This window comes from Heterodontus francisci, chromosome 40 (genome assembly GCF_036365525.1).
Source record: "Heterodontus francisci isolate sHetFra1 chromosome 40, sHetFra1.hap1, whole genome shotgun sequence".
NCBI lineage: Eukaryota > Metazoa > Chordata > Chondrichthyes > Heterodontiformes > Heterodontidae > Heterodontus > Heterodontus francisci.
Genome location: NC_090410.1, coordinates 8,680,131 through 8,705,276, shown reverse-complemented (window position 1 = coordinate 8,705,276; position 25,146 = coordinate 8,680,131). Strand labels below are relative to the sequence as shown.

Below are 25,146 nucleotides of genomic sequence, written 5' to 3'. Positions count from 1 at the left end.
CAGAGAAGAGAAGAGAAGAGGGGGGGCAGAGAAGAGAAGAGAAGAGGGGGGGCAGAGAAGAGAAGAGGGGGGGGCAGAGGAGAGAAGAGGGGGGGCAGAGGAGAGAAGAGGGGGGGGCAGAGGAGAGAAGAGGGGGGGGCAGAGGAGAGAAGAGGGGGGGGCAGAGGAGAGAAGAGGGGGGGGCAGAGGAGAGAAGAGGGGGGGGGCAGAGGAGAGAAGAGGGGGGGCAGAGGAGAGAAGAGGGGGGGGCAGAGGAGAGAAGAGGGGGGGGCAGAGGAGAGAAGAGGGGGGGGCAGAGGAGAGAAGAGGGGGGGGCAGAGGAGAGAAGAGGGGGGGGCAGAGGAGAGAAGAGGGGGGGGCAGAGGAGAGAAGAGGGGGGGCAGAGGAGAGAAGAGGGGGGGCAGAGGAGAGAAGAGGGGGGGCAGAGGAGAGAAGAGGGGGGGCAGAGGAGAGAAGAGGGGGGGGCAGAGGAGAGAAGAGGGGGGGGCAGAGGAGAGAAGAGGGGGGGGCAGAGGAGAGAAGAGGGGGGGGCAGAGGAGAGAAGAGGGGGGGGCAGAGGAGAGAAGAGGGGGGGGCAGAGGAGAGAAGAGGGGGGGGCAGAGGAGAGAAGAGGGGGGGGCAGAGGAGAGAAGAGGGGGGGGCAGAGGAGAGAAGAGGGGGGGGCAGAGGAGAGAAGAGGGGGGGGCAGAGGAGAGAAGAGGGGGGGGCAGAGGAGAGAAGAGGGGGGGGCAGAGAAGAGAAGAGGGGGGGCAGAGAAGAGAAGAGGGGGGGCAGAGAAGAGAAGAGGGGGGGGCAGAGAAGAGAAGAGGGGGGGGCAGAGAAGAGAAGAGGGGGGGGCAGAGAAGAGAAGAGGGGGGGGCAGAGAAGAGAAGAGGGGGGGGCAGAGAAGAGAAGAGGGGGGGGCAGAGAAGAGAAGAGGGGGGGGCAGAGAAGAGAAGAGGGGGGGGCAGAGAAGAGAAGAGGGGGGGGCAGAGAAGAGAAGAGGGGGGGCAGAGAAGAGAAGAGGGGGGGCAGAGAAGAGAAGAGGGGGGGCAGAGAAGAGAAGAGGGGGGGCAGAGAAGAGAAGAGGGGGGGCAGAGAAGAGAAGAGGGGGGGCAGAGAAGAGAAGAGGGGGGGCAGAGAAGAGAAGAGGGGGGGCAGAGAAGAGAAGAGGGGGGGCAGAGAAGAGAAGAGGGGGGGCAGAGAAGAGAAGAGGGGGGGCAGAGAAGAGAAGAGGGGGGGCAGAGAAGAGAAGAGGGGGGGCAGAGAAGAGAAGAGGGGGGGCAGAGAAGAGAAGAGGGGGGGGGCAGAGAAGAGAAGAGGGGGGGGGGCAGAGAAGAGAAGAGGGGGGGGGGCAGAGAAGAGAAGAGGGGGGGGGGCAGAGAAGAGAAGAGGGGGGGGCAGAGAAGAGAAGAGGGGGGGGCAGAGAAGAGAAGAGGGGGGGGCAGAGAAGAGAAGAGGGGGGGCAGAGAAGAGAAGAGGGGGGGGCAGAGAAGAGAAGAGGGGGGGGCAGAGAAGAGAAGAGGGGGGGGCAGAGAAGAGAAGAGGGGGGGGCAGAGAAGAGAAGAGGGGGGGGCAGAGAAGAGAAGAGGGGGGGCAGAGAAGAGGGGGGGCAGAGAAGAGAAGAGGGGGGGGCAGAGAAGAGAAGAGGGGGGGGCAGAGAAGAGAAGAGGGGGGGGCAGAGAAGAGAAGAGGGGGGGGCAGAGAAGAGAAGAGGGGGGGCAGAGAAGAGAAGAGGGGGGGGCAGAGAAGAGAAGAGGGGGGGGGCAGAGAAGAGAAGAGGGGGGGGGGGCAGAGAAGAGAAGAGGGGGGGGGGGCAGAGAAGAGAAGAGGGGGGGCAGAGAGGAAAGTTTTTTTTTGAAGTGCATTTACGGTTATATTGCTGGAAATGCAGCAGCTAATTTGTGCAAAGCAAAACCCCACAAACACCAACAAGCCTGATGACCAAAGTTTTTTTTAGAAGTGATGTTAGCTGAGGGATGAATATTGTTCAGAAGTCAGAAAACCCAATCTATCAGTGAAAGATCCCCAACCCCTCTCATCCTGTCCATACACCAAAGATGAAACTTGGGCGCACCATGCCGCCTCTAGATTACAGAAAGTTGGGAGATCTGTAATACTCTGCAGCTCCAGCTTGCTGTAGAACTGTATTTGCCTCAGCTATAATCACAGGATTTAGATTGCACAGCTCAAGCCACAGAAAGAATGACACAGGCTGGAACGGACAGTATTTTATTACTCTTCAGATGAACATTTCAAACCACATCACATTCAATAATAAAAGCATAGTCATGCATTTATATAGCCTTTCACACCCACAGTACATCAGAGAACCTTACAGCCAATGAAGTATTTTTTCTCACTGCTGTAGCATAGGAAACAGAGCAGGCAATTTGCGCAGAGCAAGATCCCACAAACCGCAATAAGATAAATGACCAGTTCATCTGTTTTTTGGTGGTATTGAGAGGGGAATGTCAGGGCAACAGGAGAACTCCCTCTGCACTTCTTCGAAATAGTTCCACAGGGTCGAACGTTACCTGAAAACAGTGTTAGTTTTATGCCTGCCCTGAAGGACAGTGCAGCACTCCCACATTTCTGCAGTGGCGGGTCAGACTAGACTGTGCCCTCAAGCACGGGGTGAGGTATGCAAATCCACAACCTTCTAACTCAGGAGAGCACTCCGACACATGGGTGTTATGATCCTGTAGTTTTTTTTTCGGGAAGAATGCGGTGTGCCTTTAAGGCTGGAAAGGGAGCAGTACTGCTTTAAGGCAGCAAGCTCTAAAAACTGAGTCAAAGAATGCATTCTCGTTGCCCCGGGACACAACCATTCAGGACCAGAGATTGAGAGATATATTGTTACAATTTAATTTTGAACTGGCTTCGAGTGGAAACAGACAGACAGCTGGACCAGCAGGAATGGAACCGAACTGAAGGAAGAGAAGTTAGACAGTGACAATCTTTTATCCCTCAAAAATTCTAAAGCCAAATTGATTCACTAAAAAGTATTTGCAAGTTGTTAATTGTTGAAATCCATCACTGGAGAAGGAAAGCATCACTTACTGCTAAATTAGACTACGGACCGTTCTACTGTCGAAGAACCTTTTTTTTCTCCCCCCATCGGACGGCTTTGAGGACTTCAACCAACCTTGGACTATTCCACATTGGAAGAATTCACTTTGGCAAAAGCGTAATATGCAAGGACTCTAACTTTCCAATTTTAAATGTTGTTTATATCTTAGTAGTGTTTAAGAATTTAGTTTTTCTAATTTGGAAAGTTTAAAATGATATGTTAGGCGATCTGTGGAGGGACGGGATTGAATTAACAGTGCGTTTCTCCCACCACAATCAGAATCGTATATTTTGATTGGGGGCTTTGACTAGAGCGGTTGGTCGTAACAATGGGAAAGAATTGTGCATACCCAGCAAGTCATTTAGCTTCTGTAAAATGTACAGATCCCTCACGACCCACCCACCCCAACCTCCTGCCCATTGTACATAACAGTTATTTGAAAGTCAAAATGTGGGACTTTATTTTCATAAGAAATAAGAGTTGGATTAGGCCATTTGGCCCTTCGAGCCTGCTCTGCCATTCAACAAGATCATGGCTGATCTTCTAACTCAACTCCACCTTCCTGCACTATCCCCACATCCATTAATGCCTAACAATCTATCGATCTCGGTCTTGAATATACTCAACGACTGAGCAACCACAACCCTCTAGAATAGAGAATTCCAAAGACTTGCAACTCAGTGAAGGAATTTCTCCTCACCTCAGTCCTAAATGACTGATACCTTGTTCCATGTTCTAGACTCCCCAGCCAGGGGAAACATTTTCTCAGCATCTACCCTGTGAAGCCTCTTAAGAATTGTATATGTTTCAGGATTGCTGAAAATAGAGACATTATGTCGAAGCTTTTCGTCTTGCACTCATCGGGACAATCCGCAAGAATACCAATGTAAGGGAAAACAACAAATTTATACAGTATGAGGAGAGTGTGCTGATTCGTTGGCAACTGAACTGATTGGTAGAGGCGTTGAAATGGAGAATGCACCAGTTAACGGTGACTGACAGTTAACTGCCAAGTTTTGTTTGAAATTTAAACCAGGCAGCTAACATCACACCTACTTAGCATCACACGTGGTGTTTGCCACTAACAGGATGCTGCTGTCGAACCAAAAAGACACCCTGCCTATCACACAAATGAGTAATGTGATATATGAATTTTAATGCCAGTATGATGCTAGGTATATAGGCCGTACGTCCCAACGACTGGCGGATCGTATCAAACATGTCCCTTCTGCTGTTTGCAATGGGCAAGATAAAGGCCATAGCCAACCAGCCCGTGCTTGCAAAACTCAAAACACAGGGTCCAATATTAGATGTGACTCCGCGATTGGACAACATTTGCTAAATAATCCTCAGTGTGCTAAAAATTACACTGACAACCATTTAAAACTGTCAGTAGGGCACACAGTGTGGCGAATTTGCACGCACTGGAAGCTACATTTAATACACAGGGCCCTGTTCTTTGCAGACAGAAAGAATATGTACAAACATTGCGCTTATTTCAGCTAAACAAGATAAGTGACAGCCAGTCGCTGGTTCATTCCTCAGAGCAATGCTTTGACCAGAGTCAAGCTACCTGGTTTAAACTTCAGTCACCGTTAAACTGGTGCATTCGCCATTGCAACGCCTCTACCAATCAGAGTTCACTTGCCAACCAATCAGCACTTTCTCATACAGTATAAATTTGCTGTTTTCCCTTAGATTGGTATTCTTGCGGATTGTTCTGATGAATGCAAGATGAAAAGCTTCGACATAATGTCTCCATTTTCAGCAATTCTCAAGTTTTGTACTACCAAACGACTATTTTTTTAAAAATTCATTCATGGGGATGTGGGCATCGCTGGCAAGGCCAGCACTTATTGGCCATCCTTAACTGCCCTTGAGAAGGCGGTGGTGAGCTGCCTTCTTGAATCGCTGCAGTTCATGTGGGGTAGGTACACTCACAGTGCTGTTAGGAAGGGAGTTTCAGGATTTTGTCCCAGAGACAGTGAAGGAACGGCGATATAGTTCCAAGTCAGGATAGTGTGTGACTTGGAGGGGAACTTGCATGTGGTGGTGTTCCCATGCATTTGCTGCCCTTGCAGCAAATACATGGGAACACCACCACCTGCAAGTTCCCCTCCAAGTCACACACCATCCTGACTTTCCAGGTGGTAGAGGTCACCGGTTTGGAAGCTGCTGTCCAAGGAGCCTTGGTGCGTTTGTATACGTTCCAATGAAATCATCTCTCATTCTTCTAAACCCCAGGGAGTACAGGCCTAGTCTACTCAACCTCTCCTCATAGAACAAATCCCTCATTCCAACAATCAGTCTAGTGAACCTTCATTTCACTCCCTCTAGAGCAAATAGATTCTTCCTTAGGTAAGGAGACCAAAATTGCGTACAGTATATTTCAGGGGGGTAAGATGGGACAGGAAGTTGGAGGAAGAGGTCGAGGTGAGCTGGCCAGTGATGTAGAAGCCACTGGTCAGTATTGGTCAGTTGACCACTCAGCACATCCACAGTGTGGCGGTAGTGAGCAGCGTCTCCAGAAATGGCTCCATTGAGAGACGCTTCCCGTTTTGACTGGCTGCCTTAGTCTGGTAGATAACTCATTAGTCGGGATGTTGGGAGCACTATCACCCCGCAGATGGCTGTGGCTTCACAGGCCGATGCTTTGAGCAGGAAGAGAAATGACTTATCAGTGATTCAGAAACCAACATGTCATCACTGGATAACATGACCTAAATTAGAGGCAATTAGATAAGAAATTTCATCTCCATAAAAAGAGCAGAGGCGTCAATTACTTCCATTTTTGGAAACAGTATTAAAAAGGATCTGGCTTCCCTACACCCACCCCGTCCCCCAATATTATCTCTCAAGTAGTAGGAACACTCGAGAAAGGAACAGTTAAGCAGAGGGACTAGGAAGGTCAACAACAACTTATATTTATATAGCTTCTTTAACATAATAGAACACCCCAAAGCACTTCACAGGAACTTCATAAAGCAAAATTAGACACCGAGCCACATAAGGCAGATGGCTAATGAGGTAGGTTTTAAGGAGCATCTTAAAGAAGGAAAGCAAGGTGGAGAGGTGGAAAGGTTTAGGGAGGGAACTCCAGAGCTAAGGGCACAGGCTGCTGAAAGTATGGCTGCTCATGGTGGAGTGATTAAAGATGCTCAAGAGGCCTGAAGAGAGATCTTGGAGGGTTGTGGTATTGGAGGAGATTACAGAGATAGGGAGGGGCGAGGCCATGGAGGGATTTGAAAACAAGGATGAGAATGTAGGACAGCAAGCACAGGGAGTGATGGGTGAACCTGATTTGGTGCGAGTACGGACAGGGACAGCAGAGTTGTGGATGACAACTTTACAACGGGTAAAAGGTGGGAGGCCAGCCAGGAATGTGTTGGAATGGTCCAACAGAGATGGTCCCAGAACGACTATCAAGACTTGCAAGAAACTGAATGTAGTTCTGCACCATTCTGCCCTGCATCACCCAGTGTGGAATGGAGTTATACAATATAGACCAACATCCATTTCCATTCTTTAGTGTGGGTTGCAAAGGGGAAGGAACACCAACAACGGAACCTGGATAAATAGACTTTCGGGATTGAATAGCACATTGAGTCAGCGACATCCTGTGCCCTTTGGGACTTGATTCAATCCTAATTCTGTCTCCTGCCTGTAAGGACCCTGTGAAATGAGTCTCAAACTGTTCCTACTGAACCTGGGCACGGCACAGGGAGAGAGGTGGGGGGAAGCCAGAGAGAGAGAGAGAGGTGGGGGGAAGCCAGAGAGAGAGAGAGAGGTGGGGGGAAGCCAGAGAGAGAGAGAGAGGTGGGGGGAAGCCAGAGAGAGAGAGAGAGGTGGGGGGAAGCCAGAGAGAGAGAGAGAGGTGGGGGGAAGCCAGAGAGAGAGAGAGAGGTGGGGGGAAGCCAGAGAGAGAGAGAGAGGTGGGGGGAAGCCAGAGAGAGAGAGAGAGGTGGGGGGAAGCCAGAGAGAGAGAGAGAGGTGGGGGGAAGCCAGAGAGAGAGAGAGAGGTGGGGGGAAGCCAGAGAGAGAGAGAGAGGTGGGGGGAAGCCAGAGAGAGAGAGAGGGGTGGGGGGAAGCCAGAGAGAGAGAGAGGGGTGGGGGGAAGCCAGAGAGAGAGAGAGGGGTGGGGGGAAGCCAGAGAGAGAGAGAGGGGTGGGGGGAAGCCAGAGAGAGAGAGAGAGGGGTGGGGGGAAGCCAGAGAGAGAGAGAGAGGGGTGGGGGGAAGCCAGAGAGAGAGGGGTGGGGGGAAGCCAGAGAGAGAGGGGTGGGGGGAAGCCAGAGAGAGAGAGAGGGGTGGGGGGAAGCCAGAGAGAGAGAGAGGGGTGGGGGGAAGCCAGAGAGAGAGAGGGGTGGGGGGAAGCCAGAGAGAGAGAGAGGGGTGGGGGGAAGCCAGAGAGAGAGAGAGGGGTGGGGGGAAGCCAGAGAGAGAGAGAGGTGGGGGGAAGCCAGAGAGAGAGAGAGGTGGGGGGAAGCCAGAGAGAGAGAGAGAGGTGGGGGGAAGCCAGAGAGAGAGAGAGGTGGGGGGAAGCCAGAGAGAGAGAGAGGTGGGGGGAAGCCAGAGAGAGAGAGAGAGGTGGGGGGAAGCCAGAGAGAGAGAGAGGTGGGGGGAAGCCAGAGAGAGAGAGAGGTGGGGGGAAGCCAGAGAGAGAGAGAGGTGGGGGGAAGCCAGAGAGAGAGAGAGGTGGGGGGAAGCCAGAGAGAGAGAGAGGTGGGGGGAAGCCAGAGAGAGAGAGAGGTGGGGGGAAGCCAGAGAGAGAGAGAGGTGGGGGGAAGCCAGAGAGAGAGAGAGGTGGGGGGAAGCCAGAGAGAGAGAGAGGTGGGGGGAAGCCAGAGAGAGAGAGAGGTGGGGGGAAGCCAGAGAGAGAGAGAGATGGGAGGAAGCCAGAGAGAGAGAGAGATGGGGGGAAGCCAGAGAGAGAGAGAGGTGGGGGGAAGCCAGAGAGAGAGAGAGGTGGGGGGAAGCCAGAGAGAGAGAGAGGTGGGGGGAAGCCAGAGAGAGAGAGAGGTGGGGGGAAGCCAGAGAGAGAGAGAGGTGGGGGGAAGCCAGAGAGAGAGAGAGGTGGGGGGAAGCCAGAGAGAGAGAGAGGTGGGGGGAAGCCAGAGAGAGAGAGAGGTGGGGGGAAGCCAGAGAGAGAGAGAGGTGGGGGGAAGCCAGAGAGAGAGAGAGGTGGGGGGAAGCCAGAGAGAGAGAGAGGTGGGGGGAAGCCAGAGAGAGAGAGAGGTGGGGGGAAGCCAGAGAGAGAGAGGTGGGGGGAAGCCAGAGAGAGAGAGGTGGGGGGAAGCCAGAGAGAGAGAGGTGGGGGGAAGCCAGAGAGGTGGGGGGAAGCCAGAGAGAGAGAGGTGGGGGGAAGCCAGAGAGAGAGAGGTGGGGGGAAGCCAGAGAGAGAGAGGTGGGGGGAAGCCAGAGAGAGAGAGGTGGGGGGAAGCCAGAGAGGTGGGGGGAAGCCAGAGAGAGAGAGGTGGGGGGAAGCCAGAGAGAGAGAGGTGGGGGGAAGCCAGAGAGAGAGAGGTGGGGGGAAGCCAGAGAGGTGGGGGGAAGCCAGAGAGAGAGAGGTGGGGGGAAGCCAGAGAGAGAGAGGTGGGGGGAAGCCAGAGAGAGAGAGGTGGGGGGAAGCCAGAGAGAGAGAGAGAGGGGAAGCGAGAGAGAGAGAGAGAGAGAGAGAGAGAGAAAGCGAGAGAGAGAGAGAGAGAGAGAGAGAGAAAGCGAGAGAGAGAGAGAAAGAGAAAGAGAGAGATGTGCACACAGTGCAGTCTGACTCCAGCAGCTGATGGGTCATTAGTTCTGGAATGGGAAGAATGTTTGTTGAGTAAACTGGTATAATGAGGAACCTCCAGCTAAACCACAAGATTGCATCTCAGCTTAGCAACAGGCCGTTACCAGGAAAAGGAAGTTTGTCAGCAATATTCAACCAGTACTGCACACTGAATTTTTAGCATCCATGGTGAAAATACAGGGTGAGAGACAGGGTTCGTTCAGTACCCTATAATAAACCAACATAAAATGGTCAATTAAACTTAAAACTTCCCTTCATTTGTGAGCAACTTTGAGCAAGCTATTTGACTTTAGATGGCGTCACAGTTGCGTCCAATTCCCATCCCCACCCGGCATGCAGTTTCTAATGCGAGGCATTGATTGAAATCAGGAGTTTGGGGGTGGGGGGGGGGGGGGGGGCCGTGCTCTTCCTATTCTACCCTTCCAGAACCCAGTGGCTGAGGAGGGGGTGGGATGGAAGGGGATAGGTTAGGAATTCCCAGCTTTGAAACCAACGCTTTGGCAGTAGCTGTGTCTCGGTCGGTAGCACACACATCACCAAGTTAAAAGGTTGCTGGTTCAAGTCCAATTCAAGGCATCGATATTCCAGTGCAGTACTGAGGGCCTGCTGCACTGTCAGAGGTGCCATCCTGTGGATTAGATGTTAAATCAAGGTCCTGTCTGCCCTCAGGTGGACATAAAAGATGCCTTCTTTTTACAAGAAAAGGTTTTAATCTCCAAGTACAGTTTTCACATGACTCAGCCACTGTGTAACTAATCCGTGCTGTACCTGCCCTGGTCTTGCTGTTTTGAAACATACACATTGGTGTGTCGTACTTTATAACTAGGGAGCAAGAGAAATCAAAGACATTTAAACATGTAAATTTCGAAACACAAAAGAGTACAGACGCCTTTGAAATACAAAAGTCTACTCGCTGTTCTTCATAGAATGATATAGCACAGGGGGCCACCATTTAGTCCATCATGCTTGAGCCTGCTCTTTTAAAGAGCTGCTCAATTAGTCTCTGAAGCCCTGCAAATTTCTCATTTTCAAGTATTTATCCAATTGCCTTTTGAAAGGCACTATTGAATCTACTTCCACCGCCCTTTCAGGCAGCGCGTTCCAGATTGTAACGACTCTCATGTTAAAAGTGCTGAATGAATGTGTATTGTACTTGGATTGTGTGCCTGCATCCCCACCCCTTCCATACATGTGAGCACACGCCAGTATCTCACAGGTTTAGCTGCAGCTTGTCTTCACATATATCCCACAGGCGATTTCTGCAGAGTTAGTAGTGTCTTTCAGACGGTGTTTGAGCAGCTCACCAGTGATGTTTCAAATGACGAATTATCCTGAAACACTTGGCACTTTCTTGAATAAATCATGACATGCCCAAGCACGTCCAACACCGAGGCCTTGCCTCCTGTGCGGGATAGTGTACCAGGCTCCAATTAACCCACAGTGCGTACAGACACACAATTCCTCCCTCCATATCTCAGTGGGCTATGCTGGAGCAGCACCGAGCTGTACACACCCTGACATCCCAGGTTTAAGCTGAGTTAGTTACCTGGGTTGCACAGCAGGGTGTCAGTTCCCATGGGACAGGATCCCCACTCCTGATTGCTAGCCAGGGATCTCTGCTGGAAAGTGAACAGCAAGCAAAGACCAGATTTGAATTGGCCGCGATGCCACCTCCCCCTCCCCCCCCCCCCCTGCAGAATAGCCTGGCGGCACTCACCATCGGGATTTCCAATTGACAATGGCCCGCTGCATGAAAATGAAATACTCCTTCAGCAATTCCTTCAGAAGCTGGAAAATTGGCCAAGGGGAAAATAACATCGGGCCTCAGCCAGGGTCCCAGGTTTAGTTTAGTTTAGAGATGCAGCACTGAAACAGGCCCTTCGGCCCACCGAGTCTGTGACGACCATCAACCACCCATTTATACTTCTTTCTTTCTTTCTTTTGGGCCTCCTTATCTCGAGAGACAATGGATACGCGCCTGGAGGTGGTCAGTGGTTTGTATGGAGTGACCTCTCCATGGCGCATGCCTGGGCAAATTTATGGAGGTTGAGAGTTGCCCAGTCGTCAAAACCCCCCTCTCGGCCTTTCTAATCCTACACTAATTCCATATTCCTACCACATCCCCACCTGTCCCTATATTTCCCTACCACCTACCTATACTAGGGGGAATTGCTAATGGCCAATTAACCCATCAACCAGCAAGTCTTTGGCATGTGGGAGGAAACCGGAGCACCCGGAGGAAACCCACGCAGACACAGGGAGAACTTGCAAACTCCACACAGGCAGTACCCAGAATCGAACCCAGGTCACTGGAGCTGTGAGGCTGCGGTGCTAACCACTGTGCCGCCCTTTAAATGGAAGCTTCAGAATATCTCCAGGACATTAACAAGGAATCACTGCAACATTCATGATGCACACATAAAATATAAAAACATTAGAAATTGGAGCAGGAGTAGGTCATTCAGCCCCTCGAGCTTGCTCTACCATTCAAAAAGATCATGGCTGATCTGATTCTGGCCTCAACTCCACTTTCCTGCCAGCCCCCCCCATAACCCTGGACTCCCTTCTAGATCAAAATTCTGTTTAAATCAGCTTTGAATCTATTCAAATGACCCAGCCTCCACTGCTCTCTGGGGGAGAGAATTCCAAAGATTCACATCCCAGAGAAGAAATTCCTCCTCATCTCAGTCTTAAATGGGAGCTCCCTTATTCTGAAACTGTACCCCCCTAGTTCTCAATTCCCCAAGGGGAAACACCCTCTCAACATCTACCCTGTCAAGACCCTCTCAGAATCAAGATCATCTCTTGTTCTTCTAAACGCCCAGGATACAGGCCCAATCCTTCCTCTTAAGACAAACCCTTTAGCCCAGGAATCAACCCTAGTGAACCTTCTCTGAACTGTCTCCAATGCAAATACTTCTCTCCTTAGTTCACAGTACTCTGGGTATAGTCTCATCAACAAAGTTGTAGCAAGACATCCCTTTTATACTCCATCGCTCTTACAATAAAGGCCAACATTCCATTTGCCTTCCTAATTACTTGCCATACCTGCATGCTAACTTTGCGATTCAACTGCAAGGACACTCAGGCCCCTCTGTACTGCAGCATTCCGTAATCTCTCTCGATTTAAATAGTCTTCTGCTTTTCTACTCTATCTACCAAGGTGATAACCTCACATTTTCCCACATTATACTCCATTTGCCAAAGTTTTGCCCACTCATCTAACCGATCTATATCCCTTTGCAGACTGTGTCCTCCTCACAACTTGCTTTCCCACTATCTTTGTATCGTCAGCAAAGTTGGCTACCATTCACTCTATCCCTTCATCCAAGTCATTAATATGGATTGTAAATAGTTGAGGCCTTTTGGAAATCCAAATACACTACATTGACTGGTTCCCCTTTATCCACTTTGCTCAAAGAACTCTAATAAGTTTGACAAACACAATTTTTCTCTCATGCAGACTGAGGTTACTGATAAGTGGAATACTTCATATGTGAGGCACCCAGTGCCGTCAGTAAACACTCCTGGGACAAGCAGGGGGTTAGATACAGAGTAAAGCTCCTTCTACACTGTCCCCATCAAACACTCCCAGAGCAGGTACAGCACAGATTACAGAGTAAAGCTTCTCTTCAGTGCCCCAGCCCCAGAACAGCACTCCCTCACTCCCTCTGACCTTATTGAGATTGCAAATAAGCAATTTATTTTTCACCAGTGGATCACCTGTATTCAGATGCAGACCAAGTACAGACAGAATTCCTAGAATCAAAGGAGACTTTCAATCCATTAATCTGAGCTGGATTGGGACAAGATCCCTAAAGATGAGACATTGCATAAATTTAGCATTCCATGTAGCCCCATTACTTAAAAAAAAATTGACCTTTAACACTTATCTGGTTTGATGACTACGTATTTAGGTTCCTGCCCCAACTTGTCACAATAGTTTCAGCCTCAATCTTTGCGATCATCACTCTTGGTGCTATATTTGACTCTGAGATGAGCTTCTGACCATATATCCGCACCATCACAAAGTCTTGAACACGCTAAACACCCACCCCCCCCCCCCCCCACTGGAAGTGACTAGCAAATTCTGCTATCTTGAATCCATGGTGACAACCTGCCCCTTGATGCAGAGCTTGATACACGCATAGGGAAAGCAGCTACCACCTTTCCCCGACTTGCAAAACGTGCATGGGATAACACCAAGCTAATGGTTTATAAGGCCTGTGTTCTCAGCACCTTGATGTTTAGCTGAAACATGTGTGACTTACAGCTACCGGGGGAGAAAAAAAAAAAGCTGAATTTCCAACTTTGCTGTCTGGGGCGCATTATAGGTATATCCTGGCAGGACAAATATGGCAGCCCTCTCAAAGGCAGAGCTCCCAACTGTGTTGGCACTAATCAAACAGAGGCGAATTCGGGATCTGACACGTCCACAGGATGGAAGATGGTCACACACCTAATGACCTTCTGTATGGTGAGGTAGTCGGGGCCAGACAACCAGTGGGGAGCCCAAAGCTCCGCTTCAAGGATGCTTGCAAGCGTGACATGAAGGCCCTAAATGTTGACTATCACACCTGGGAATCACTAGCTTGTGAAAGAGGGAAATGGCGACACATCCTGTGGACTGGTGTGCACTACCACGATGACCAGTGGCTACAGCAGCTTGGCAACAGGCGCCAACGTCAAAAACAACAACTCTCAGCGTCATTTGGCAGCTTCACGTGCGGCACTTGTGCCATAACCATAGATAGGGCGGCACAGTGGCGCAGTGGTTAGCACCGCAGCCTCGCAGCTCCAGGGACCCGGGTTCGATTCCGGGTACTGCCTGTGTGGAGTTTGCAAGTTCTCCCTGTGTCTGCGTGGGTTTCCTCCGGGTGCTCCAGTTTCCTCCCACAAGCCAAAAGACTTGCAGGTTGATAGGTAAATTGGCCATTATAAATTGTCACTAGTATAGGTAGGTGGTAGGGAAATATAGGAAAAGGTGGGGATGTTTGGTCGGAATATGGGATTAGTGTAGGATTAGTATAAATGGGTGGTTGATGTTCGGCACAGATTCGGTGGGCCGAAGGGCCTGTTTCACTGCTGTATCTCTAATCTAATCTAATCTAACCTGCCTCTCAAGGATTGGCCTTCACAGCCATCAGCAAAGGTGCGCCAAGAGAAGACACCCCACCTAAATGGATTGTTTACTGCCTGTCCATCATCTTTCATAGAGGGAAGGATGCCAACTACTAAGTCTGCCCATTTCCGCCTCAGTAGCATTGTCCGTGTCCACCCCGATTCAGCTCATCTGCTGCTGAAGCCCTCATCCATGCCTTTGTTATCTCTGGACTTGACTATTCCAATGCATTCCTGGTCAGCTTCCCACATTCTACCCTCCATATACTTGAGAGCATCCAAAACTCTGCTGCTCTGTATCCGAACAAGCGCAGAGTCCTATTCACCTTGCTGACCAACACGGACTCCTGGTTAAGTCTCAATTTTAAATTCTCATCCTCGTTTTTAAATCCCTCCAGCCCCACAATTTCAGAAATATCTGCACTCCTCTAATTCTGGCCTCTTGTGCATCCCCAATTTTAATCACTCAACCACTGGCAGCCATGCCTTCGGCCACCTGTGCCCTAAGCTCTACAACTTTCTCCTGAAACCTCTCCGACTCTCTCTCCCCCTTTAAGACACTCCTTAAAATTGAACTCTTTAACTAAGCTGGGGCCACCTGTCCAAACATCTCGTTAGATTTTGGTGTCGACCGCTGCCTGATTACGCAATGAGATTCAATAGTAGCTTTCAAAGGGGTCCTGGATAAATACTTGAAAAGGAAACATTTGGAGAGCTTTGGGGAAAGAGCAGCAGAAGTGGGGACTAATTGGATAGCTTTTTCAAACAGTCGACACAGGCACGATGGGTTAAATGGCCTCCTTCTGTACATTTCGATTGTGGACACCAGTGTATTAAAAAAAGACTTGCATTTATGTAGCACCTTTCACGACCTCAGGTCATCCCAGGCGCTTTACGACCAATTAATTACTTTTTGAAGTGTGGTCATTGTTGTAATGTAGGAAAAGCAGCAATTTGTGCACAGCAAGCTCCCACAAACAGCAATGTGATAATGACCAGATCATCTGGTTTTTTTAAGCACTGTTGGTTGAGGGATAAATATTGGCCAGGACACCGGGGAGAACTCCCCAGCTCTTTTTCGAAACAGTGTCATGGGATCTTTTGCCCACCTGAGAAGGGTAGACAGAACCTCTGCTAATGTCTCATCTGAAAGACGGCATCTCCAACATAGCAGCACTCCCTCAGTACTGCACTGGAGTGTCAGCCTAGATTTTTGTGCTCAAGTCTCTGGAGTGGGTCTTGAACCCACAACCTTCTGACTCAGAGGCAAGAGTGTTACCCACTGAGCCACAGCTAACTCCCTTAAGGAGATAGGGGAAAAGGGGAAAACATTATTAGAGTCATAGAGTTATACAGCACAGAAACAGGCCCTTCGGCCCATCGTGTCTGTGCCGGCCATACAGCACCCAACTACTCTAATCCCATATTCCTGCACTTGGCCCGTATCCTTGTATGCTATGGCGTTTCAAGTGCTCATCTAAAATACTTAAATGTTGTGATGGTTCCTGCCTCAACCACCCCTTCAGGCAGTGCATTCCAGATTCCAACCACCCTCTGGGTGAAAGAATGTTTCCTCAAATCTCCCCTGAACCTCCTGCCCCTTACCCTAAATCTATGCCCCCTGGTTCTTGACCCCTCTGCTAAGAGAAAAAGTTTCCTCCTAGCTAACCTATCAATACCCCTCATAATCTTTTACATCTCAATCATGTCTCCCCTCAGCCTTCTCTGCTTCAAGGAAAACAACCCTAGCCTTTTCAGTAAAATAAAAGCAAAATACTGCGGATGCTGGAAATCTGAAATAAAAACAAGAAATGCTGGAACCACTCAGCAGGTCTGGCAGCATCTGTGGAAAGAGAAGCAGAGTTAACGTTTCGGGTCAGTGACCCTTCTTCGGAACTCTAGCCTTTTCAGTCTCTCTTCATAGCTGAAATGCTCCAGCCCAGGCAACATCCCGGTGAATCTCCTCTGCACCCTCTCCAGTGCAATCACATCCTTCCTATAGTGTGGTGACCAGAATGTACACAGTACTCCAGCTGTGGCCTAACTAGCGTTTTATACAGCTCCATCATAACCTCCCTGCTCTTATATTCTATGCCTATTGAGGGAAGAGAGATTGAAAAGTGCCAGTAGGCATAGAGAGAATCAGCATTCAAGCTCTCTGAACTTGTCCAGCACCTTCCTTTTAATACCAAATGGCACACACCCACTAACTGATAATGAAACTACCTTCACGACATCCAGGATACTCCCACCAGCAATAAAGATGTTTCCCCATTCAACCACTACAGCCCTGCTGCAGTTGCATTCAGCCTTGGAACAACAGGCAGAACCAGAGAGGAACCTCTTACAAACTCAACACTGCCGGTTAAACAGCATAAATAGCTTTTATTACAGATATGCAGCCAGCCATGTACCCTCCCTTAGCGGAAATTACCCAGCTGCGTTAGAAGCGATGGCAACACTGACCTGGGCCTTCAAATCTAAGATCTGTTTAAGGCTGCCAGTTACTCAGCGCGGGGAGTCCTCTTCAGCATTGTGCAAAAAAGCAGCCTACTGAGTTGGACTAACAGTACAGGGTACCAAGAGGCAAGTCGTATACCCTCCCCCAACCCCCTGACACAGCTTAGTCTGCCTCCCAGCAACCCCAGTTCAGCATTGTCCAACTCCCCTTTTGAACTGCTGCACAGGAAGTTAAAAACTTCAGTGCCGTACTGAGGGAATGCTGCACTGTCAGAGGTGCTGCTTTTCAGATGGGATGTTAAACCAAGGCCCCAACTACCCTCTTGGGTAGAAGGTCCCATGGAACTATTTGAAGAGGAGCAGGAAATTCTCCCCGGCGTCCTGGCCAATACTCATCCCTAAACCAACATGATGATCTGATCATTTATCCCAATTGCTGTTTGTGGGAGCTTGCTGAGCGTAAATTGCACCTTGGGATGTCCAGGTTGTGAAAGGCGCTACAGAAGTGCAATTTCTTTTTAAAAGGAAGGGCGCATCTCTAGGTAACAACCTAGTTTGGGGAAGTGAGCTAAGGGGAGAAACTATGCGATGCCAGCTGGGAGGGTGTGTCTTGGGCAGGGGTGCAGATGTCGTGGGTTGATAGCTGATGCAGAAAGGCAACTGCCATATCAACAACTTACATTTATATAGCACCTTTAATGTAGTAAAATGCCCCAAGGCACGTTATCAGATGAAAATTGACACTGAGCCACATAGGGAGATAGGAGGACAGGTGACCAAAATCTTGGTCAGAGAGGTGGATTTTAAAGGAGCTTAAAGGAGGAAAGACAGAGGGGTTTAGGAAGGAAATTCCAGAGCTTAGGGCCCAGGCAGCTGAAGGCATGGCCGCCAATGGTGGGGAGGGAAGGAAGAGAATTGGGGATGCGCATATGCTTTGAGTGTTGCATGGCTGAGGGCAACAGCTATTTTCAACCCCACCTCCCGAGATCCCAGCCATTCGGGAAGATTTGTGAACAGGAAACTATCAACGGCGGTGTTGAAACAGCTGAAGATACGGAAGGTCTGGTGGGCAGGTGTTGAAGTACCCTCTACCTACACTAAGTGGGGACTGAGTGCCGAGCACTGCCAGCTCCAGAGTGTAGGAGAGCAGTTTCTGCACAAGTTGTGAGAAGAGGGCCGTCAAATGAAGAGTGATTGAGTAGAATGAGCCTATATTCTCTGGAATTTAGAAGAACGAGAGGCCATTTCATTAAAACAAACAAAATTAAGAAGGCTTGACAGAGTAGATACCGTGAGGCCGCTTCCCCTGGCTGCCTCCCCCACAGAACTATGGGAAGTAACAGGCTCAGGATAAGGGGTCGGCCATTCAGGATTGAGAAGAGGAGAAATTTCTTCAGAGCATGGTGAATCTTTGCAATTCTTTACTCCAGAATGCTGCGTCATTGAGTATATTCAAGGTTGTGGTGGATAGATATCTGGACACTAAGGAAATCAAGGGATTATGGGGACAGGGCGGGAAAGTGGGGTTGAGGTAGATAATCAGCCATGATCGTATTGAATGGCAGAGCAGGCTCGAGGGGCTGTACGACCTACTCATTTCTTGCGTTGTGCACAGAACAGAAATACTAAAGCTAAGTTGTTGCCTACGTGAGAGATGAGGGGGAGGCAGAGTAGGGGTTGGGGAAGGGGACGGGTGCGCTGAGCCCAACCATCAACCCAAGCTTCCGTCATGAAATATCAGTTTGAAATCACTGGTGGAAAACATTTCTGTGGTTTTCTGGAGAAGACAAGAGTCCCACCTCTGGGAAGGGCCTACTTTCTCCTCCTGTGAGCACTGACTTTGGATCTGTTCCCAGTAATCGCCTGATACCAGTGACGTGCAGAGCAGGTTAGTATTCAGCTTCCTCACCCAGGCTCAGAGCTGCATGGGCTCGCTCTGGCTTTGCCTGAAAGATGTGCATTTCTTTTTCCAGTGACGCTCACTTACGTTTCTGGTTCACCGACAAGACAAGCAGGGGAGTACTTGTTAGAACAGAAAGTGGCGAGATAAGAGGGAAGGGAATGACTAAGGCCGGCACTGAGTTACAAGAGCATTCCCACACAGCACACACTCAGCCTTCCCATTTATAGGAGCAAAGGAGATAAGTTTTGGAGAGCCACAGTCAGTCCCCATCTGGAGTAACAATGTTCAGTTCTGTTTAGATAGTTAAAACATGACGACAAATTGTATAAACTTGGGCTTGTATTCATTAGACTTTGATCATATCACCACACAATCTTCTGAAGTGTTCAAAATATTTTTAACTACATGGTTAGGTTGGAGAAGCTGGGGTTGTTCTCCTTGCAGCAAAGGAGGCGGAGGGGAGATTTTATAGAGGTGTACAAGATTATGACAGGTTTAGATAAGGTAGGTACAGAAAGGCTGTTCCCATTAACTGATGGCATAAGGACTAGGGGACACAGATTCCAAGTTTTGGGCAAGAGATACAGGGAGGATGCGAGGAAGAACATTTTTGTGCAGCGAGTAGCAATGACCTGGAACTCGCTGCCGACGAGGGTGGTGGAAGCAGAGACAATGAACGATTTCAAAAGGAAACTGGATAGGCAGTTGAAGGAAATAAACTCGCAGGACTACGGGGATACAGCAGGAGAATGAGACTGGCTGAACTACACTACAAAGAACTAGCATGAACTTGATGGGCTGAATGGCCTCCTTCTGTGCCATAATGGCTTAGATTTAAAAGGGGTAGATACAAAGGAATTACTTCCTCTGATGAGGGAGCGCAGAACAAGGGAGCATGATGTTAAAATAAGAGCTAGGCCATTCAGGAAGCACTAGTGGAAATCTGGAACTCCCCCCCCACTGCCTTAACAGGCGAGCGATCAACTGGAGCTTTTAACACCGAGATTAATAGATTTTTGTTAGGTACGGGTGCCATATGAAGCAAAGGTGGATAAATGGACACACACACACACACAAAACAGCTCAATGAAGGAGGGCAAGACGCTGGAGAAATAGGTAGAAAACCTCCTACAATTTCCCCATTCTGACAATCACTTCCGAGGCCTTCAACACACCAGGAAGAGATTATTCGGGCTGTGGTTTTTGCCTCACTGATCTGTTGACCTCTGCTCAGTACAGACAACACAACATGCAAGTGTTGAGTCACGTAGCTGGTTAATAAGTTACAGGGAACAGCAGAAACCAGCTGCTTAGAAGTACATATGGTGGAACACGGAAATAGCAGGAAGGCAACCTGAGCTCATGAGATCATAAAGCTAAGGAGGCTATTCGGCCCATCTTGCCTCTGCTGGCTCTTTGAAAGAGCTATCCAATTAGTCCCATTTTCCTGCCCTTTCACCATAGCCGAGCATAAAAAAAAACTCATCTCCCCCTCTGGTGCTTTTGCTGATTATCTTAAATCCGTAGCCTCTGATTACCTTCTGCCAATGGAAACAGTTTCACCTTATACTCTATCAAAACCCTTTATTAAATCTCCCCTCGACCTTCTCTGCTCCAAGGAGAACAATCCCAACTTCTCTCGTGTTTCCATATAATTGAAGTGACGAATCCCTGGTTAGTTGATCCTTGCTAGCCCAATCTCAAGACGGTTGGTTTCTGTACCCCTGGGCTGGATTGGGCTCAGGTGTGACACCCCACCCCCCGACAACCGAATGGCTACCAACACTCAAAATGTCCAGGCTTGCCGAAGAAGAATGACCACAGGACAGTGACTGCAAGGCAGTAACCCAGTGAAGAGGTCCCAGGGAGAAAAAAGGAGAGTTAAAAAAAAACGTTAAAAAGCACTACCAAGCCCATCAAGAACCAGGAATTTGAGGAAACTGATAGAAGCTCTGGAGGATTCTTCTCACCTGATTTAATGGAGTGGAGATACAGGAAGTGCTCCATCTTAGAAATGGGGGTGGGGGAAAAGAGTGGCGGTGGTGAGGGCAGCATGCAGCGACATGGAGGTGAAGGGGTGGGTGCGGGGTGTGTGGAGGTAGGGGCACACTGACCAAGTCCAATCTATGTTTGTGCTGCTGGATGGTCTTCACAGCTTAAGCAGTGGACACTGCAAAAGCTTCACACACATGTCCTTTACACTGCACCCTAGAGACATCTGTAAACCGTTCACAAATACATCCAGTTTTTTTTCTTCCAACGATTGCCCAGCCTCATCTACAGATCCAAAAAAAAAAAAAAAGAGTTCTGCGATTGTAAAATCACTTCTCCAAAATTATAACAGCGAGTAAGAAGGCACCCGAGAGTTAAAAGTACATAGCATTAATTGAATCTGGATGTTCAAATAACGATGATTAAAACTGTTCCTGAAGGGAACTAGGGAGAAAAAAAAAGTTTGTGTAAAGTTTCATCCAGTTAATTCTGAACTGCCAGATTGGACTGTCCGTTTAAGAGAAGCTCAGATGCATCTGGTTAACAAACCCTGTGCTCCGTAATATTAACATTCACAGGACTGATGAGGAGGCAATTCAGACACACAAACACACTCTAGACAGGAAGAGGGCAGTTACCAAAATGTTGACAGACCCATGAGACAAAAGGTTTATCTTGCACTTGTATCTCTATTTTTGATAGAAGTCAAGAATTCACACACAGATCCAACCACTTATTTGAATAACGATCGAAAAATCAGACAAACTAGGCCTGCCCACAGCAGGAGATTCAGACTGCTCGCGCCAACCGAGAGTTCGTGCTCATCTCTTCATTCTTGCTAATTCTCTTTCACCATCCCCACCAAAAGCACCGATTCTTGCTGGGATACAGTGCCTCAAGTGCCGGAGTGTCCTCTAGTATCTCGGCCAACTGGCCATTCTACATATGCGAGAGCACGGAAAGTGGATGGGAAAGTGGAGCCACGATTGTTTTGAATGGTGGAGCACACTCAATGGCCCATATGGTCTACTCCTGCTCCTATCTCTTGTGTTCTTGTGAGGGTGGCTGAGCTATTTGACCACAGGGGCATCACAGCCGAGTGCAATGCTGCCCTTGCCCGACATCCACGCAGCAAACCCAGGGTGTCACACTGACCATCAACCGGAAAGTGAATTTCACTTACTTTGACCCCTCAACATCCTAATGGCACGGAGGCCAACTGGATCACCCCTTACTTCCACTCTGCCTAACACAGCACAGACCAGCAATGGAACTACAGGTCTTCACAGGACAAATGTGTCTTAGAGTAAGAGGACCGAGTTACAATGGAAAGGTTAGAGAAAAACTCAAGAAGCTTCAAGCTTGTAAGGAAGCAACTGAGAGGTGAAGTTGTGGAGACGTATAGCATCCCGAGCACTACTGCAAGTTTTTAAAAAGCTTGCATTTATACAGTGCATTCCATGACATACCAAAGCACTTTATAGCCAATTAGCACAGCAAGCTCCCACAAACTGCAGTGAGATAAATTAATAGATAATTTGTCTTTGAGATGTTCGTGGAGAATAAATATTGCCAGAGCATTCGGGAAAACTCCCCATCTCTTCCTTCCCAACAGTGCCGTGGGAACTTTTACACGCGCCTGAAGGTAGGAAGCACTTCGGTTTAGTGCTTCATCCAAAAGACAGCGCCTCCAACAGTGCAGCACTCCCTCATCACTGACGTGTCAGCCGAGATTATGTATTCAAGCCCCAAGAGCGGGTCTTGTACTCAACCTTCTGCCTCAGAGGCGAGAGTGTAATCCACTGGGGACATGAAAAAACACTGGCGGGCAAGATAAAGGAAAATCCTAAGGCGTGTTATAAGTATATTAAGGGCAAGAGGATAACCAGGGAAAGAGTGGGGTCCATTAGAAACCAAAGTGGCAACCTATGTATGGAGCCAGAGCACATAAGTGAGGTTTTAAATGATTACCTTGCATCTGTGTTCACTATGGAGAAGGACGATGTAGGTGTAGAGATCAGGGAGGGGGATTGTGATTTTATACTTGAACATAGGTGGCTCCTCATCAGAGCCCTTTCCTATCCTGAGTGGTGTGAAACAGGGCTGTGTTCTCGCACCCACACTTTTTGGGATTTTCTTCTCCTTGCTGCTTTCACATGCGTTCAAATCCTCTGAAGAAGGAATTTTCCTCCACACAAGATCAGGGGGCAGGTTGTTCAACCTTGCCCGTCTAAGAGCGAAGTCCAAAGTACGGAAAGTCCTCATCAGAGAACTCCTCTTTGCTGACGATGCTGCTTTAACATCTCACACTGAAGAATGCCTGCAGAGTCTCATCGACAGGTTTGCGTCTGCCTGCAATGAATTTGGCCTAACCATCAGCCTCAAGAAAACGAACATCATGGGGCAGGATGTCAGAAATGCTCCATCCATCAATATTGGCGACCACGCTCTGGAAGTGGTTCAAGAGTTCACCTACCTAGGCTCAACTATCACCAGTAACCTGTCTCTAGATGCAGAAATCAACAAGCGCATGGGTAAGGCTTCCACTGCTATGTCCAGACTGGCCAAGAGAGTGTGGGAAAATGGCGCACTGACACGGAACACAAAAGTCCGAGTGTATCAGGCCTGTGTCCTCAGTACCTTGCTCTACGGCAGCGAGGCCTGGACAACGTATGCCAGCCAAGAGCGACGTCTCAATTCATTCCATCTTCGCTGCCTTCGGAGAATACTTGGCATCAGGTGGCAGGACTATATCTCCAACACAGAAGTCCTTGAAGCGGCCAACACCCCCAGCTTATACACACTACTGAGTCAGCGGCGCTTGAGATGGCTTGACCATGTGAGCCGCATGGAAGATGGCAGGATCCCCAAAGACACATTGTACAGCGAGCTCGCCACTGGTATCAGACCCACCGGCCGTCCATGTCTCCGTTATAAAGACGTCTGCAAACGCGACATGAAATCGTGTGACATTGATCACAAGTCGTGGGAGTCAGTTGCCAGCATTCGCCAGAGCTGGCGGGCAGCCATAAAGACAGGGCTAAATTGTGGCGAGTCGAAGAGACTTAGTAGTTGGCAGGAAAAAAGACAGAGGCGCAAGGGGAGAGCCAACTGTGCAACAGCCCCAACAAACAAATTTCTCTGCAGCACCTGTGGAAGAGCCTGTCACTCCAGAATTGGCCTTTATAGCCACTCCAGGCGCTGCTTCACAAACCACTGACCACCTCCAGGCGCGTATCCATTGTCTCTCGAGATAAGGAGGCCCAAAAGAAAGAAGAAGAACTTGAACATATTAGCATTGAAAGTATTAGCTGTTTTAACAGGCTTAAAAATGGATAAATTCCCAGGCCCAGATGAGATGTGTCCCAGGCTGTTATGTGAGGCAAGGGAGGAGATAGCAGGGGCTCTGACACAAATTTTCAAATCCTCTCTGGCCACAGGAAAGGTAACAGAGGATTGCAGGACAGCAAATATGGTACCATTATTCAAGAAGGGTAGCAGGGATAAACCAAGTAATTACAGTCCGGTGAGTCTAACATCAGTGGTTGGGAAACTATTGGAAAAAATTCTGAGGGACAGGATTAATCTCCACTTGGACAGGCAGGGATTAATCAGGGATAGTCAGCATGGCTTTGTCAGGGGGAGATCATGTCTAACTAAGTTGATTGAATTTTTCGAGGAGGTGACTAGATGTATAGATGAGGGTAAAGCAGTTGATGTAGTCTACATGGACTTCAGTAAGGCTTTTGATAAGGTCCCACATGGGAGATTGGTTAAGAGCCCATGGGATCCAGGGCAATTTGGATCCAAAATTGGCTTAGTGGCAGGAGGCAGAGGGTGATGGTCGAGGGTTGTTTTTAACAAGTGGAAGGTTGTGACCAGTGGTGTATCGCAGGGATCGGTGCTGGGACCCTTGCTGTTTGTAGTGTACATCAATGATTTAGATGTGAATATAGGAGGCATGATCAGTAAGTTCGCAAATGACACGAAAATTGGTGGTTTGGTGGATAGTGAGGAGGAAAGCCTTAGATTACAGGACGACATAGATGAGCTGGTAAGATAAGCGGAGCAGTGGCAAATGGAATTTAATCCTGAGAAGTAGGAGGTGATGCATTTTGGGAGGCCTAACAAGGCAAGGGAATATACAATGGATGGTAGGACCCTAGGAAGTACAGAAGGTCAGAGGAACCTTGGTGTATTTGTCCATAGATCACTGAAGGCAGCAGCAGAGAGAGATAAGGTGGTTAGGAAGGCATATGGGATACTTGCCTTTATTAGCCGAGGCATAGAATATAAGAGCAGGGAGGTTATGATGGAGCTGTATAAAACACTAGTTAGGCCACAGCTGGAGTACTGTGTACAGTTCTGGGCACCACACTATAGGAAGGATGTGATTGCACTGGAGAGGGTGCAGGGGAGATTCACCAGGATGGTGCCTGGGCTGGAACATTTCAGCTATGAAGAGAGACTGAAAAGGCTAGGGTTGTTTTCCTTAGAGCTGAGAAAGCTGAGGGGAGATATGATTGAGGTGTACAAAATTATGAGGGGCATTGATAGGTTAGATAGGAAGAAACTTTTTCCCTTAGCGGAGGTGTCAATAAACAGGGGGCATAGATTTAAGGCAAGGGGCAGGAGGTTTAGAGGGGAGTTGAGGGAAAAATGTTTTCACCCAGAGGGTGGTTGGAATCTGGAACACACTGCCTGAAGAGGTGGTGGAGGCAGGAACCCTCACAACATTTAAGAAGTATTTAGATGAGCACTTGAAACGGTGTAGCATACAAGGCTATGGGCTAAGTGCAGAAAAATGGATTAGAATAGTTAGGTGCTTGATG

At 48.9% G+C, this 25,146-nt stretch overlaps 1 protein-coding gene across 2 annotated transcripts in view; it reads right to left on the bottom strand.

Annotated features, from left to right (window-relative positions):
• vaspb (vasodilator stimulated phosphoprotein b) overlaps positions 1–25,146 on the bottom strand; it is an 81,779-nt gene that overhangs the window by 25,052 nt on the left and 31,581 nt on the right. The window lies entirely within an intron of this gene.